The following is a 16577-nucleotide window of genomic DNA, read 5'->3' as shown; positions in this document are numbered from 1 at the left end:
TTATTAATACAACAATGTATTCTAAAATATAGATTGTTGCCAATCAGATTTATTTCTTCATTATACGCCATGAATTGTATTTTGAGCACTGATTTACCCACCACCACGCCCCTCCTTCATACCTCTCTTATACAATGGTGGGATCATTCAATTGTGGTGTCACCTGCGATCGATATTATGCACAGGACCCCCTCTGCAACGTTGAAAGCAGGACAGCAGCCGACTGTCATTGATTGCCTCCATTGATGAAGACTAGAGATGAGTGGGTTCAGATTCAACGCCAGAATTAACGCCAGTTTGGTTTTATCCGGATTTTTTCTATTGGCTGGCCAAAACACGTGACATCCGTGAGCCAATAAGATGCTGTTTTGAGAACCGAGTAAAACCGAACCCGCTCATCTCTAATGAAGACAAAGGCGTGCGCCGCCATTTAAGGGGAGGGAAGAGGCCAGGGATCTCCATCGTAGGACGAAGATTTCCTGACCTCTGCAACATGTGGTTTGCGCAGCACCATCGGTGCTGTAAGCCGCCCAACGAAAAGTCAGTGACTCGATGCTGCGTCCTAGGACACAGGTCGGATCACTACCACAGCAGGAGACGGCTGCATGTAACAGACTCCTTCTGCTGCATCACCATACAGCACTATCATTGCTGCTTCCAAGGAAGTGATAGCAACTCCATCCACATCTGAATGAGCCTCTGTCAGGCCTGGCCAACCTGTGGCTCTCCAGCTGTTGTGAAACTACACGTCCCGGAATTCAAAACTGTGGCAGGGCACGCTGGGACTCGTAGTTTTACAACAGCTGGAGAGCCACAGGTTGGCCAGCCCTGCTCTATGTGATTTAAAAAAATGTGTTTTATCTTAAGTAGAATTTAAATTGATGATTGCGCTATTCTTGCAAACAATCCTACTTGAATGTAGCAAAATGCAACCTTAATTTAGAAAAAGTATTTGTAAATGCTGTTGTATGATTGTACTGTACTTTTTGTTTGTAATTTAAAAAAATTAATTGATGAGAACAATGTGTATAATAATATATGGGTTTGTCTGCCGTTCAGTATACTATATTGTTGCCTAGTAAAATACACTTGTGTATGAATGCTGGTGCACAGCTAACTATGCAAAAGTGACGTTACACATAACAAACAATCTCAGGGCCTGATTTTATTTATTAACCGTTTCTTATATAGCGCAGCATATTCTGTTGCGCTGATTCGAGATTATCGCTGGTGAGGGGAACCTTGAAGATTCCGAATGATCTGGAATCTGTTGCTTCGCAAGGTCCGATCTGCGCATGTGCAGGCCGGGCCTTGCAATGTCGCCCATAGTCACCCTCTGCCACTGTCTGATTGGCAGACAGCAGCATTGAGGGGGTGGGGAGGGGGCCGTGCGTTCCTAGAAATGGGAAGTGGAGAGCCAAGGGTCTGCGTGCCATCATGCAGACTTCCTGGCCTTACAGATCCCGCTTCAGCTGGGTGGTTGTGATGTTCAGCTTGTGACGTCTGTCGCAGTGCTGGGATCGCAGTTACATGCAGGGGGTGTCTCTGCTACTGAGACATCTCCTGCATGCCTCTCCTAAAAATCGGACCGAAATTCAATGCTGTTTACGTGCGGCATTGAATTTACGTCTATCTCTGAATCAGGCCCTCAGTCGTGTCACTTTCCTGTACATCGTCTGTTTACTGGTTGTGTCTAAATGGTTCCTGGGATTTGCCATGTTTCATTATAGAATACAATGTTTTTGCGTGATTTTGTTTTCTTCCCTTTTTAAATGTAAGATCTGGAAAATGTAATGTAAAGATCAACAATAGAGTCCTAGTTGTAATTACTGCTGTGTTGTGACGTTCTTCCTCTTAGGGGTGTTTATTTCACCTGCGCTGCATGTTGTGTAGCAGTCTATGTGGGGGGTCCTTCAGACCTGATCGCTCGCTAGTGTTTTTTGCAGTGCTGCGATCAGGTCAGAACTGCGCATGCGTATGCACCGCAAGGCGCAGGCGCGTCGCATGGGTACAAAGCGGATCGTTACTGTGCGATGGGTTTTACGAAAAATCCATTCGCACAGCCGATTGCAAGAAGATTGACAGAAAGAAGACGTTTGTGGGTGGCAACTGATCGTTTACAGGGAGTGGTTGGAAAAACGCAGGCGTGTCCAAGCGTTTGCAGGGCGGGTGTCTGACGTCACTTCCGGCCCCGGACAGGCTGAAGTGATCGCAGCGGCTGAGTAAGTTGTGGGCTACTCAGAAACTGCACAAAGTTTTTTTTTGTGCCGCTCGGCTGCACATGCGATCGCACACTTGCACAGCTAATATGCACTCCCCGATGGGAGGCGACTATACGTACGTCGGACTGCAAAAAACAGCTAGCGAGCGATCGGGTCTGAATTACCCCCGTGGTCATTTATCAGACTAATGGTGCATGTTGCATTCGTCCATTGATCCTGAGCACTACATAATCAGAAGTGGGGGGGTGGGGAGGGGCAGTTCACGTTTTAAAGGTGGACTCTCTGTATTGTCTTATATTGTAGTTGCATATAGCACTAATTGAAGCTCTGTCAGCTACTTGTGCGTGATTTCTACATACAAAATATGTTCGTATACACTGTGTGGTATAGAAGCTCTGGAACTATCAATTTTTAAAGGTTTGTCTACAAGGCTGAATCACGCAGTAGGAGCTTGCAACTTGATTCAGGAGAGCTTTGAAACTCTTGCATTAATGTAGTGGTTCAGCATCATGCGGCACTCCAGTTGCTTTAGAACTACACATCCCAGCATGCATTCAAAGTAAAATTGTGTCAGGGCATGCTTTCCCCCTAGTAAACCAGGGGGAAAAGGAAAACCCAAGCACTGGTACTCATGCTAAATGTTATATTGTAGAAGGTAATTCCAAATCATGTCTGTATAGGTATAATAATAATAAAAAATGTTTATTTATATAGCGCTCTTTCTCCAACAGGACTCAATACAGGTTGAGTATCCCTTATCCAAAATGCTTGGGACCAGAGGTATTTTGGATATCGGATTTTTCCGTATTTTGGAATAATTGCATACCATAATGAGATATCATGGTGATGGGACCTAATTCTAAGCACAGAATGCATTTATGTTACATATACACCTTATACACACAGCCTGAAGGTAATTTTAGCCAATATTTTTTATATTTTTTATAACATTGTGCATTAAACAAAGTGTGTCTACATTCACACAATTCATTTATATTTCATATACACCTTATACACACAGCCTGAAGGTCATGTAATACAATATTTTTAATAACATTGTGTATTAAACAAAGTTTGTGTACATTGAGCCATCAAAAAACAAAAGTTTCACTATCTCACTCTCACTCAAAAAAGTCCGTATTTCGGAATATTCCGTATTTCGGATATTTGGATATGGGATACTCAACCTGTAGTACAATGTGGAGGTGCACCTATGAGAGTGAAAACAGTACCAAAGAAGGAAAAAGTACTCTTGGTTTGGGGTACTTGCCCCACTAAACCAGTCATTGATTAAATCATAACGTTTATTGATAGAATTTAAAAATGACAAAACATGAAGATAAAAGCAAAGGGAGCCTCAAGGACAACCCACTAATGATAAGAGTCCATGTCAGTGGTTCTCAAACTGGGTGCCGTGGCACCCTTGGGTGCCTTTGGACACTTGCAGGGGTGCCCTGGGTTGGTGGTCCAGGACCAATATATATTATAGATGGTTGATGTAATAGGCAAAACCAGTGCTTGTGTCTTCCAATCATAAACTGTTGGACAAACAGAAGCAAATCCGGCCCCTCACCACATAGTTAAATCTAAGAAAGACCTATAAACACAATTTACTTATTTTAATATTTATTTCTACATTTCTCAATAAGAAACTTTTGGCCTAGGGATGCCGTGAAAAAAATTCTGATACTCTAGGGTGCCGTGATTCAAAGAAGTTTGTGAACCGCTGGTCTATGTAAGGTCCATGTAATCATGTCCATACAGGTCAGAATTCACTGTGTATCAATAGAATTTGCAGAAATTCAACACAGTAACAATAATCACATACACACTGTAATAACTGGTTCTGATTATGTGTCACTCTGAGTGCAATAATTTAAACTATCGGGCAAAAATTGCGCTAAAGTCCGTTTTGGGGGTTTCACCCAATAATTGATTTAAATCCCCTCTTAGTAAGGTGAGTACCCCAAACCAAGAGAGTACTTCTTCCCTTTTTGTCACTGGTGTTTAGTTCCGCAACACTGGAGTGCTATCGTACATGCTGCCTATCCAGGGATTAACGCTTCTCAAAGCTGCACTTTCACATAGAATACTATAGTGATTTCACACATGCTTAATCAGCGTGTGGAGGTTGCTGATCCCATTAAAACCATGTGCTTAAGGGTCTGTTCTAACAATATTGTTACCAGGGGCCAATTCCGAGTTTAATGCAATTTTGCTTTGCAATGGATCTCTCTTTTTTTTTTTTTTTTATATAATCGGTTTTTATTAAGGATTTTAAAAGGACATGAACAAAGAAAAAAAAGACACAAATATAATTACAAATATAGAAACACCTGTACGAATAAAGTTACTACACAAAAATCTGATTGTACAAATGCCTGATGGAAGGGTAGCAAACCAGCAGAAAAGAATGAGGCCATCAGAGGCAATATATATCCTGTGGGTAGGCAATTAGAGCAGAACATCCGAGGAGCAAGAGGTACTCTAATGAGATAACGCAGGGGTATCTTGCTATGTCTGCGTAAGGGCTGCAATGTTCAGCAGCAATAAAGGTGTTTTCAAACATATGAAACATAACAGACGAAAAGAGAAGCAAAACCGGAAAGCCGATAGGTATCAGGGATAGAAGCCAGAAGCAGTAGGAAGGAAGAGAAAGGGGAAGAGAAAAGGGGGGGTAAGAGAAGTAAGAGGTACCACTTAGAAAGCAATATGAGACAGAGAAATAGGGAAACTAACTGCTATCCAAGGGAGTGGCCATGTAGGCCCGGGAAGCCTTGTATTCTAGCCAGGGGAACCACGTGGAATTAAATTCACGAGACTTGCCTATCGTTGAGAGGAACAAGTACTCCATTCTCATGAAGTAGTCTAATTTTGTGAACCAAGCACGACTCGTAGGAGGGAGGTGGGACCTCCACATGGCCGGGATTACAGCACGCGCTGCATTACTTAAGTGTCGCAACAAGGAATGTTTATGTCGGGACACTGGAATATTGGAGTGATTAATAAGCCAGAATGCTGGATCTTGCGGGATTTGAATTTTAAGAATAACATGGGAGATGTGTACAACCTCCCGCCAGAAGGGTTGGATCAGAGGGCATGTCCACCAAATATGTAGAAGGGTGCCTGATGGGGAAGAGCATTGCCAGCAGTGGGCCGACGAGGAGGGATACATAGCATGGAGGAGGGAGGGATGTCTGTACCACCGTGTCGCCACTTTATATTGAGTCTCCCAAATCTCATCCTAACCCTCTGTTCTACACTCTCCATGTACCCCATCTGTGTCACCCCTGTCTGTCTACCCCTCCCCTTTAGAATGTAAGCTCTCACGAGCAGGGCCCTCTTCCCTCATGTGCTTATCCTTTCTTACTTTAATAATCTTCAACTGCATCAACTTCAGCAGTCTTCTGCCACCTGATACTTATTCCAGTGTCATCTGCTGAGGTAACTGTTTATTTACCCTGTACTTGTCCTATACTGTCATCAACTGTAAGTTGCTGTTTTCCTGTTTGATTATTCATGTACTCTGTAATTGGGCGCTGCGGAACCCTTGTGGCGCCATATAAATAAAGGATAATAATAATAATAATCTGGACACAAACAGAACTCGTGTGGGTTTTCAAGAAAATATTTTCCCAATCCTCAGGCGACCAGGGAACTGCCCAAGTCCCTTTCCCAAGCCACAGCAAAGGATGGAGTAGCGATAGGTCGGGAATGGCAAACAATTTTGTACAAGGTGGATATGGCGTGGGTCGGGTCAAGGACAGCAACACAGAGTTTCTCAAATAGAGTCAATTTTCTAGCGGCGCTCCGAAGTCTAGGGCCAGTCGCCAGGAAGTGTCATGTTTGTAGGAATTTCCAAAAGTCCTGCTGGGGGACATCCCACCTCTCCCTCAAATCTGTGAATTGTTTGACTCCAGTCGGTGATACCATCTGACCGACCCTGAACAGTCCCGCCACAGCCCAACGTAAGAAGTGGGCGGGGTTAACACCCGGAACAAAATCAGGGTTGGCCAGAAAGGAGGTCAAGGGGCCAAATTTGGAAGAGATATAAGGAAGTTCCCTTAGCAATTTCCAGGCGGCTAGTGTGGGAGTTATAGTAGGATGGGGGAGAGGCAATTTTGGGGAGGAGGGGAGCCAAGGGAATATCTCCAGGAATTGCTGCACGTACAGGCCCTCTAGCTCATTGTTTGTTTATGTTTGCGATTTCTTGTCCAATCTATAATTCTACTCAAAAGAATGGCATGGTAATAACATTTTATATCAGGAAGTTGGAGGCCGCCATTCTCAATTGATTTAGTTAACTGGGAACGTTTAAGCCTGGGTCTCTTCCTCTGCCAGACAAACTGCTGGATCAAAAGTGAAACAGATCGGAACCAGGATTCTGGGATGCGGATCGGGAGGGCCTGCATTACATACAATAATTTAGGAAGGGTGTTCATCTTAACTATATTTATCCTCCCAAACCAGGATAGGTACTTCATATTCCATCTAGAGTAGTCATTCCGAATCGTTTGTAGAAGAGGTAAATAATTCAACAGGAACAGCTGGGACTCACTAGCAGACAACTTAACACCAAGGTATGTTATGTAAGAAGATTGCCATAAGAAAGGGAAAGAACATTTAAGGGCCGTAACGGATTCTGCAGGGGTGGAAATATTAAGAGCGCTGGATTTAAAATAATTAATTTTGAAATTAGAAAGCTGTCCAAAGAGGTCAAGTCCCTTCATTAGGTGTGGTAGAGAGTCAGTGGGATGGGATACTATGGCTAAGAGGTCGTCGGCAAATAGGGCTAACATATTCACCGTCTCCCACGGGAAAACCCCTGATGGCGTGGTTAGCTCGAATAGCTCTAGCCAGTGCTTCAATACATAGCACAGAGATCAATGGAGATAATGGGCAGCCTTGCCTTGTGCCGTTGCTTATGGTAAATGGGACAGATAAGGTGCCATTTACGCGCACCTTCGCCGTCGGAGAGTCATAAAGGGCTAATATCCAAGTAAGTGCTTTGGGACCTAAGCCTATATGCTCCAAAAGGGATTTCATAAATTTCCAACTGACCCTATCAAATGCCTTTTCGGCATCGGTAGACAGTAACATAGTAGGGGTAGAACTGTGGGATGCTAAATGGATGAGGTTGAGGATTTTGGTTGTGTTATCTTTAGCCTCCCGGCCAACAACAAATCCTACCTGGTTGTTGTGAACTAAGAGAGGGACCAGCACACCTAATCTATTTGCCAAAATCTTAGCATAGAGTTTGAGATCCACATTTAGGAGGGAAATGGGTCTATAGCTGGAGCAGACCGAAGGGTCTTTGCCCTGCTTCGGTATCACCGAAACATGGGCCTCCAGAGAATCACGGGAGAAATGAGAACCAGATGCAATTGAGTTAAATGCTCGAAGGAGTAAGGGGATCAGCTTATCCTTAAACACCTTGTATGCTATAGTGAATCCGTCAGGGCCCGGGCTTTTTCCGGAAGGCATAGAGGAGATGGCCTGATCTAGTTCTTGGGCAGTGAAAGGGTCTTCTAGTAAATCGAGCTTCGAGGGCGGGAGAACAGGATAGTCTATGGACTTCAGATAGTCCCTTATTTTTTGGAGTGAAGAATGGAGGTCTGCATCTGAGGGAGCATTCTCTAGGTTGTATAGCAAGGCATAAAATCGTGCAAAGCAAGCCCCAATCTCAGGTGATTTGAATTTGGGGATTCCTCTGTCTTCCTTCACTGTGCTAATGAACGAAGCCGAGTGTTGGGTCCGTAGCGCATGAGCCAGGACTCGGCCAGGTTTATTGCCCCATTGATAATATTTCCGTTTACATTTACGGATGGAATGGACTATATTGTCAGAGAGTAGTTTGTTCAGCTGTGAACGGGCTTCCGACAACGCCACAAGGGTCTTATCCGACAGTAATGCCTTGTGGGAGGTCTCGAGGGCGTGGATCTTAAGCAGAAGACCGGAGATCCGGGCTTGCCTCTGTTTCTTTTTTAACTAGAAGGAGAAAAGAAGACTCTATTTTGGGGGCACTCTTCAAAATATAGACAGGGCCAAATATACCCTCAAATATCCTTAAAATATAACTTTTATTAATTCCTTAAAATATGAAAAAGAAAACGGAGAAAAAAGACATATACTTTAAAATATTATAGATCACATAGGTGTTCAGAGAACACTGATTGCTCACTAGGGAGCGTATTGTTTAAACCAAATAAGGTGCCTCACTGTTGGAACAACCAAAACCATGTAAGGTGATAAATTCACCAATCGTCTGCTATTACATTTCAACACATTTGTATTATTGTTTAGGGAACCTTGTATGTATAGACTCACTAAATACTTGAATAATAGGTGTTGAAAATGCAGAAATGCCCTTCACATATAATAGTACCTCTTGTTTATCAATTAATTGGTGTTTTATTTTTAATTTTGATTTTTTTGTTTTTTATTCTCATTAGCCATTCAATAAATTGTAAAGACAGCAGCCAATTGTTTTGTATGAGACCCATGTTATCAAAAATGGCCAATACCACGCTTGCAATATTTTCATAGATAGATGTAAACAGGTTAACACAACAGTGTGATTATATTGTTGCTCAATCATACCCCAAGTATAAACAATTTTGGAAATCGTAACAGAAAAAGGAGAGGCTTAAAAAGTGGGTCAGTTTTACCATGGAACACTTCTTCTGCTGTCTCACTGTCATGAGTTAGAACCAAGTTACTGACACAGCGGCCGGCGGATGAGAGGGCAGCGACCTGGAAGATTCTGACCAGAAGGAAGAAGATGGCCGTACTGCTTTCCCTGTTAGAGCGGATGGGATGTCCTGATATCATAAGACATTGCAGGATACTACACCGCAATCCGGGGATGAGTGTTAGCCGATTTAAACAATTACTGCCTAATTGGTAATAAATAACGGCAGAAAAGCGGCATAGGGAGATTCCACATTAAATAAATTAAACAGGTGCCCTGCACATTTTCATCTTGTGAATAAATTTCACTACAATGCCGTTGTCTACATTAATTGGCAGTGTGCTTCCCCTTTAGATAGATTCCAGGTGTTAAATTGTCCGCATATTGACAATCATTACGCTCATCCTTACACAGTCAGTTACATTTTTAACTATGGGCTAGAATGAAAAAAACAGGCCACTGAGCAATGTGTATTGAGGCTAATTTAGAGAGAGTTTGGCAGCAAACCCGGTCACGCCGCTGAAGTCGTTTCTCCGTCATGTAGTCTGGTCATTGGGACCGATACAGCGGACGGAAGATAGGAAGACAGCAGCGGTTGGGGTATAGCTGACAGGAAAAAAGAGATGAGTGGCTGTACTGCTATCCACGTTAGAGAGGTTGCAGCGCCTTGATATCAAAAGAAATAGCAAGGACGCTGCCCCGCAATCCGTGGATGAGAGCTAGCTGAAAACAAGAGAGATTACTGTGCTAGGTAGCAAAAAGGGATCCCGGGCAAAGCAGTATGTATCGGTTGTAGAAACAGTGATTCCAAATTATCAAGGCGACATTGCCATGCTGAATCCAGCCGTGCCAAACGTGTTTCACCCGAAGGCTTGCTCACATCACTGCACTCTCTGGCATCAATAGTGAAACTCACCATCAGTCATTAAATTAGCTTGTTCATCCTATCACTGAGTAATTCAGGTGATTGACGTCGGTACTATCCAATAGAGAGGGATGGGTGTTAGGTTTTCACAGCTCTCCCAATCATGACCTAACCACCAGCTCCTGCAATTGCCCAAAACATAAATTAACCCTCTATAGAGCATAGATTCCAATATATTGCTTGGGGATAATATATTACATACCCCCTATTATATATCGTATATTTACACACAGGTGAGTATTATGTGGACAAGCACAGAATTAATTTCTTTCCTAAAATCAGAGTAGTTAATAATTCTATGATCTAGACAATTCTCATATATAAATTCTGCGCTGCAGAGACTGATGCACCAGCCATGATAATTTAAATTTATCAGACCGTGATTTATCGAAACACATTGGCACGAATGTTTCTATGAGTTGGCGACGTACCCCAAATTTGCGAGATCGCCTAGTGAAGAGCCATTACACTCGTACAGCTCCCAAACCTCCAACCATAGCTGGGTCTTTTCATTGTGGTGCCTGTAAGGCCTGCCAATATACGCACAGAACTAAAGAAGTGATGGATAGATATGGCAACAACAACAAAATCAAGGATTATATTAATTGTCGAACAATGGGTGTGGTTTACTGCATCTCATGTAAATGTGGTATGCGCTATGTTTGCATGACCACCAGGATGATGAAACCGCGCATCATGGAACACGTGGGAACAATCAGAAATACTGCCCTCGATTTGAGCAGGGGGAAACAAATAACCGCGGTGGCTAGGCACTTCCACTTTATACACAAAGGAGACCTCAGGAACTTGAAAGCTTTTGGTTTAGAAAAAATACATCTTGGCATTAGGGGAAGTGATCTGACGAACGAACTATTGAAACGAGAATGTTTCTGGACCTTCAGACTTGGTGCATTGGCACCAGATGGTCTAAATCAGTGTTTCCCAACCGCGGTCCTCAAGGCACACTAACAGTCCTGGTTTTAGTGATATCCAGGCTTGAACACAGGTGACTTAATTAGTACCTCAGTTATTTTGATTTAACCACCTGTGCTGAAGCCTGGATATCACTAAAACCTGCACTGTTGGTGTGCCTTGAGGACCGCGGTTGGGAATGCCTGGTCTAAATGAATACATCAATTATAGTGCTTTTATTTAATTGAGGCCCCCTTTCTCTGCTCATTATTTTATACTTTCTATTTTCCATTTATGTTTACATGTATATATGTGTGTGTGTATATATATATATATATATATATATATGTGTGTGTGTATATATATATATATATTTATATATAATTATTTTAATTATTTTTACTTACCACTAAAATCCTTATACTTTTAATAATACATACAAAAATCTATTTACCCCTTAACTTCTTTATCTGGAATAACCGAAGGACTGATATGGCCTCTAAATAGTGGATTCCTCCCAATACTGCTCGGTACTCTGATTTTGTTATGTCCAAAACGAGATGCAACTTAATTGATGCGTTTTTGGTAAAACTAGAGGATGTAATAATTTTATAATTTTAAATTGCATTCTCTAGGAGTACAAACCAACTATAGTTTGATGAATGACTTTTTTCCGTATAGGAATTATCCCCGTTTACGTGGGGAGCTTTGTAATTAAGATGCAATAAAAAATCAATTTATGTCCCTGGGAATAGGGTCATTTTAATCTTAAACATGCCAGTTTATACACAGTGAATTCTTGATAAAACTATGAACTTATTTAAGCTGTCAGTATTTAATTTATCATGGCTGGTGCATCAGTCTCTGCATCGCAGAATTTATATATGAGAATTGTCTAGATCATAGAATTATTAACTACTCTGATTTTAGGAAAGAAATTAATTCTGTGCTTGTCCACATAAAACTCACCTGTGTGTAAATATACGATATATAATAGGGGGTATGTAATATATTATCCCCAAGCAATATATTGGAATCTATGCTCTATAGAGGGTTAATTTATGTTTTGGGCAATTGCAGGAGCTGGTGGTTAGGTCATGATTGGGAGAGCTGTGAAAACCTAACACCCATCCCTCTCTATTGGATAGTACTGACGTCAATCACCTGAATTACTCAGTGATAGGATGAACAAGCTAATTTAATGACTGATAGTGAGTTTCACTATTGATGCCAGAGAGTGCAGTGATGTGAGCAAGCTTTCGGGTGAAACGCGTTTGACACGGCTGGATTCAGCATGGCAATGTCGCCTTGATAATTGGGAATCACTGTTTCTACAACCGATACATACTGCTTTGCCCGGGATCCCTTTTTGCTACCTAGCACAGTAATCTCTCTTGTTTTCAGCTAGCTCTCATCCACGGATTGCGGGGCAGCGTCCTTGCTATTTCTTTTGATATCAAGGCGCTGCAACCTCTCTAACGTGGATAGCAGTACAGCCACTCATCTCTTTTTTTCCTGTCAGCTATACCCCAACCGCTGCTGTCTTCCTATCTTCCGTCCGCTGTATCGGTCCCAATGACCAGGCTACATGACGGAGAAACGACTTCAGCGGCGTGACCGGGTTTGCTGCCAAACTCTCTCTAAATTAGCCTCAATACACATTGCTCAGTGGCTTGGTTTTTTCATTCTAGCCCATAGTTGAAAATGTAACTGACTGTGTAAGGATGAGCGTAATGATTGTCAATATGCGGACAATTTAACACCTGGAATCTATCTAAAGGGGAAGCACACTGCCAATTAATGTAGACAACGGCATTGTAGTGAAATTTATTCACAAGATGAAAATGTGCAGGGCACCTGTTTAATTTATTTAATGTGGAATCTCCCTATGCCGCTTTTCTGCCGTTATTTATTACCAATTAGGCAGTAATTGTTTAAATCGGCTAACACTCCTCCCCGGATTGCGGTGTAGTATCCTGCAATGTCTTATGATATCAGGACATCCCATCCGCTCTAACAGGGAAAGCAGTACGGCCATCTTCTTCCTTCTGGTCAGAATCTTCCAGGTCGCTGCCCTCTCATCCGCCGGCTGCCGTGTCAGTAACTTGGTTCTAACTCATGACAGTGAGACAGCAGAAGAAGTGTTCCATGGTAAACTGACCCACTTTTTCAGCCTCTCCTTTTTCTGTTACGATTTCCAAAATTGTTTATACTTGGGGTATGATTGAGCAACAATATAATTACACTGTTGTGTTAACCTGTTTACATCTATCCATGAAAATATTGCAAGCGTGGTATTGGCCATTTTTTATTACCTGGGTCTCATACAAAACAATTGGTTGCTGTCTTTACAATTTATTGAATGGCTAATGAGAGAGAATAAAAAACAAAAAATCAAAATTAAAAATAAAACACCAATTAATTGATAAACAAGAGGTACTATTATATGTGAAGGGCATTTCTGCATTTTCAACACCTATTATTCAAGTATTTAGTGAGTCTATACATACAAGGTTCCCTAAACAATAATACAAATGTGTTGAAATGTAATAGCAGACGATTGGTTAATTTATCACCTTACATGGTTTTGGTTGTTCCAACAGTGAGGCACCTTATTTGGTTTAAACAATACGCTCCCTAGTGAGCAATCAGTGTTCTCTGAACACCTATGTGATCTATAATATTTTAAAGTATATGTCTTTTTTTTCTCCGTTTTCTTTTTCATATTTTAAGGAATTAATAAAAGTTATATTTTAAGGATATTTGAGGGTATATTTGGCCCTGTCTATATTTTGAAGAGTGCCCCCAAAATAGAGTCTTCTTTTCTCCTTCTAGTTCTATTTGATCTCTCTGACTCTGGGGAGCAACACCAACCCTATATCTATGGTAAATCCACTACAGTAATTATAGGCATTTGGTTTTCATTGTACAATTACCCCTTGTATGTTTATACTGTTTGGAATTTTGTTATCCATTTATTAACAAGGGGGTATCTTGTTGCGGATCATCACAAACTGTTCTCTCTGTTTCTTTTTGTAAGTGCCTAATTGTATCAATTTGCCGCTGTCGCACACCAGAGGCAGCGGCCGCCGCGCTTACCCCAGCGTGTCTGCTGGTCCGTCTGGCGGCCCCCGCCTCCGGCGGTCGTCGGGTCCCGGCGTCTGGCTGGCGCTGCTCCCGGCGGTTCCCCGGAGTGTGGGCGCTGCCATTGCACCCGGCGTCACGTGGGCGGGAGTGGGTGGCGTCACAGAACCGCTCCACCAATCCTGTTAGGGCGGGAGATTCAAAACCAGACGCCGGGCAGAGCTCCGGCGCCTGAGTATCGTCGCTTTTCCAGAGGTGATCTCCAGTGCTCCTGTGACCGCTGTGCTACCTCCTAGAGTTTCCAGCATCCAGTCAACTTTCCCAGCATATCGTGCTGCTCGCTCACCTAGTCTCCAGTGTCTTTAAACATCGCTCACGAGTTCTTCAATCATCAGCGTCTTTGAACACTGCTCACAAAATCTTCAGTGCCTTATATCATCGCTCACAAGTTCTTCATTCACCAGTGTCTTTATCATCGCTCACAAGTTCTACATTCATCAGTGTCTTTATCATCGCTCACAAGTTCTTCATTCATCAGTGTCTTTATCATCGCTCACAAGTTCCTCATTCATCAGTGTCTTTAAACATCGCTCACAAGTTCTTCATTCACCAGTGTCTTTGTCATCGCTCACAAGTTTTTCATTCACCAGTGTCTTTGTCATCGCTCACAAGTTCTTCATTAATCAGTGTCTTTATCATCGCTCACAAGTTCTTCATTCATCAGTGTCTTTATCATCGCTCACAAATTCTTCATTCATCAGTGTCTAAAACATCGCTCACAAATTCTTCAGCGTCTTTTAACATCGCTCACTAGCTCTTCATTCACCAGTGACTTTAAACATTGCTCACGAATTCTTTAGTGTCTTTCACCATCGCTCACAAGTTCTTTATTCATGTATCTCTAAACATCGCTCACAAATTCTTCAGTAGCCTTTGACATTGCCCACCAGTCCTCTTTCTTCCATGTGTTGCTGTATTGCTCCCTTCCCTAAATAAAGTTCTTCAGCATTTCTTCATCAAACACAATTGTCAGAGTCCTGTATGAGGAAAACCTATATCCGGCCTTCTCTGCTCCGACCCAGCTGTGGTGCCTCTTCCCGACCATCGGAGGAGCCCCCGAGTTCACAACACTCCCAATTCAGGTTAGTGACAGTATACTCAGGCCACATGGACCCGGCAGATCGGAACCCAGATGCAAGTGCCATCCAGGACTTGGTTTCTCGAGTTCAGAGTCAGGAGGCTGCACAGAGCCAGGTGATGCAGTATCTCCAGGAATTATCCGGCCGGCTGGATCAAATTCAGGCTTCTCTGGCTTCAGTAGTTCCGGCTCCAGCTCCAGTGCCCGCTCCAGTGGTTGTCCCTAGTAATGTTCAATCCTCGTCTGGAACTAGGTCACACCTTCAGCTTCCCACTCCCTCTGGCTATAATGGGAATCCAAAGAATTGCTGTGGTTTTCTCAACCAATGCGAGGTGCATTTTGAACTTCTTTCGCACAACTTCCCCACGGATCGGTCCAAGGTGGCGTACATTATTTCCTTACTGGAAGGTTCAGCGTTGGATTGGGTGTTACCATTGTGGGAGTGATCTGATCCTTTGGTTTCTAGTTACACCAATTTAATTGCGTCATTTAGAAGAATCTTTGATGAGCCCGGCAGAACGACCGCTGCTTCTTCAGACTTGCTCCGAGTCTGACAAGGCTCCCGTTCAGTGGGGCAGTATGTGATTCACTTCCAGACCATAGCTTCAGAACTACGCTGGAATAATGACGCTCTCCGGGCTACCTTTTGGAACGGGCTCTCCGACCGCCTAAAGGACGAACTGATCACTAGGGATCTGCCAGATTCCTTAGAACAGTTGATCTCTCTCACTCTGTGTAAAGGTGGATCTTCGCATGCAGGAACGGGGTGGCGAACGTAGTCGGTCAGATCGATCCAGATTCCGGTCTCTCCCGTCTAAGCAAACGGTTACTCCAGGTCCAGACGAACCCATGCAAATCAATCGATCTCGGCTGTCCCCGGAAAAGAACGGCAGCGACGTCGTGAGGGTAGGCTCTGCCTCTACTGTGGAGCCGCGGATCATTTTCTCAAGTTCTGCAAGTCCCGTCCGGGAAACGGGCGGTCCTAGCTTGTTCCAGAGGAGTCGAGTTAGGAATTACATCTAAACCTTCTCCGACAGTGGACTGTTTACTCTCCGTGTCTCTGTTTCCTGAGTCAATAACCAAACCTGTTAAAGCTTTGCTGGACTCTGGGGCTGCAGGGAATTTTGTTTCCCTTTCTTGTGTCCAGAACTTAGGCCGTTTGACAGACTGTAACTATAAACCTATTACGTTGACCGCCATCAATGGTACCCAAATTTCTAATGGTCTTATTACCAGTCGCACAGTGCCAATCAGGCTGCAGGTGGGAGCTCTGCATCAAGAACATCTGGAGTTCTTAGTGATTCGGGAGATGCCCCACAATCTGGTTCTAGGTCTTCCTTGGCTTAAAATTCACAACCCTCACGTCGACTGGAAGTCGTCACAAATACTGTCCTGGAGTTCTTTTTGTCATTCTAATTGTCTCACTCCTGTCTACCCGCTCCGGGTATCTTCCAAGTCGGATGAAGAGCTCATTCCGGAGGTCTATCGGGAGTTCACAGATGTCTTTTCGGAGCAGTCGGCTGATCAGTTACCACCCCATAGACCCTGGGACTGTCCCAATAAGCTCATCCCAGGGAAAATGCCACCCCGGGGACGTACTTACCC

At 43.2% G+C, this 16577-nt stretch overlaps 1 protein-coding gene across 1 annotated transcript in view; it reads left to right on the top strand.

Moving 5' to 3' along the window:
- Positions 1-16577, top strand: part of LOC134980715 (transmembrane protein 62-like) — a 103059-nt gene that overhangs the window by 77464 nt on the left and 9018 nt on the right. The window lies entirely within an intron of this gene.

Source organism: Pseudophryne corroboree, chromosome 12 (assembly GCF_028390025.1).
Source record: "Pseudophryne corroboree isolate aPseCor3 chromosome 12, aPseCor3.hap2, whole genome shotgun sequence".
NCBI classification, from domain to species: domain Eukaryota; kingdom Metazoa; phylum Chordata; class Amphibia; order Anura; family Myobatrachidae; genus Pseudophryne; species Pseudophryne corroboree.
The sequence above is the reverse complement of the archived record's forward strand: the minus strand, read 5'-3'. Positions and strand labels throughout refer to the sequence as shown.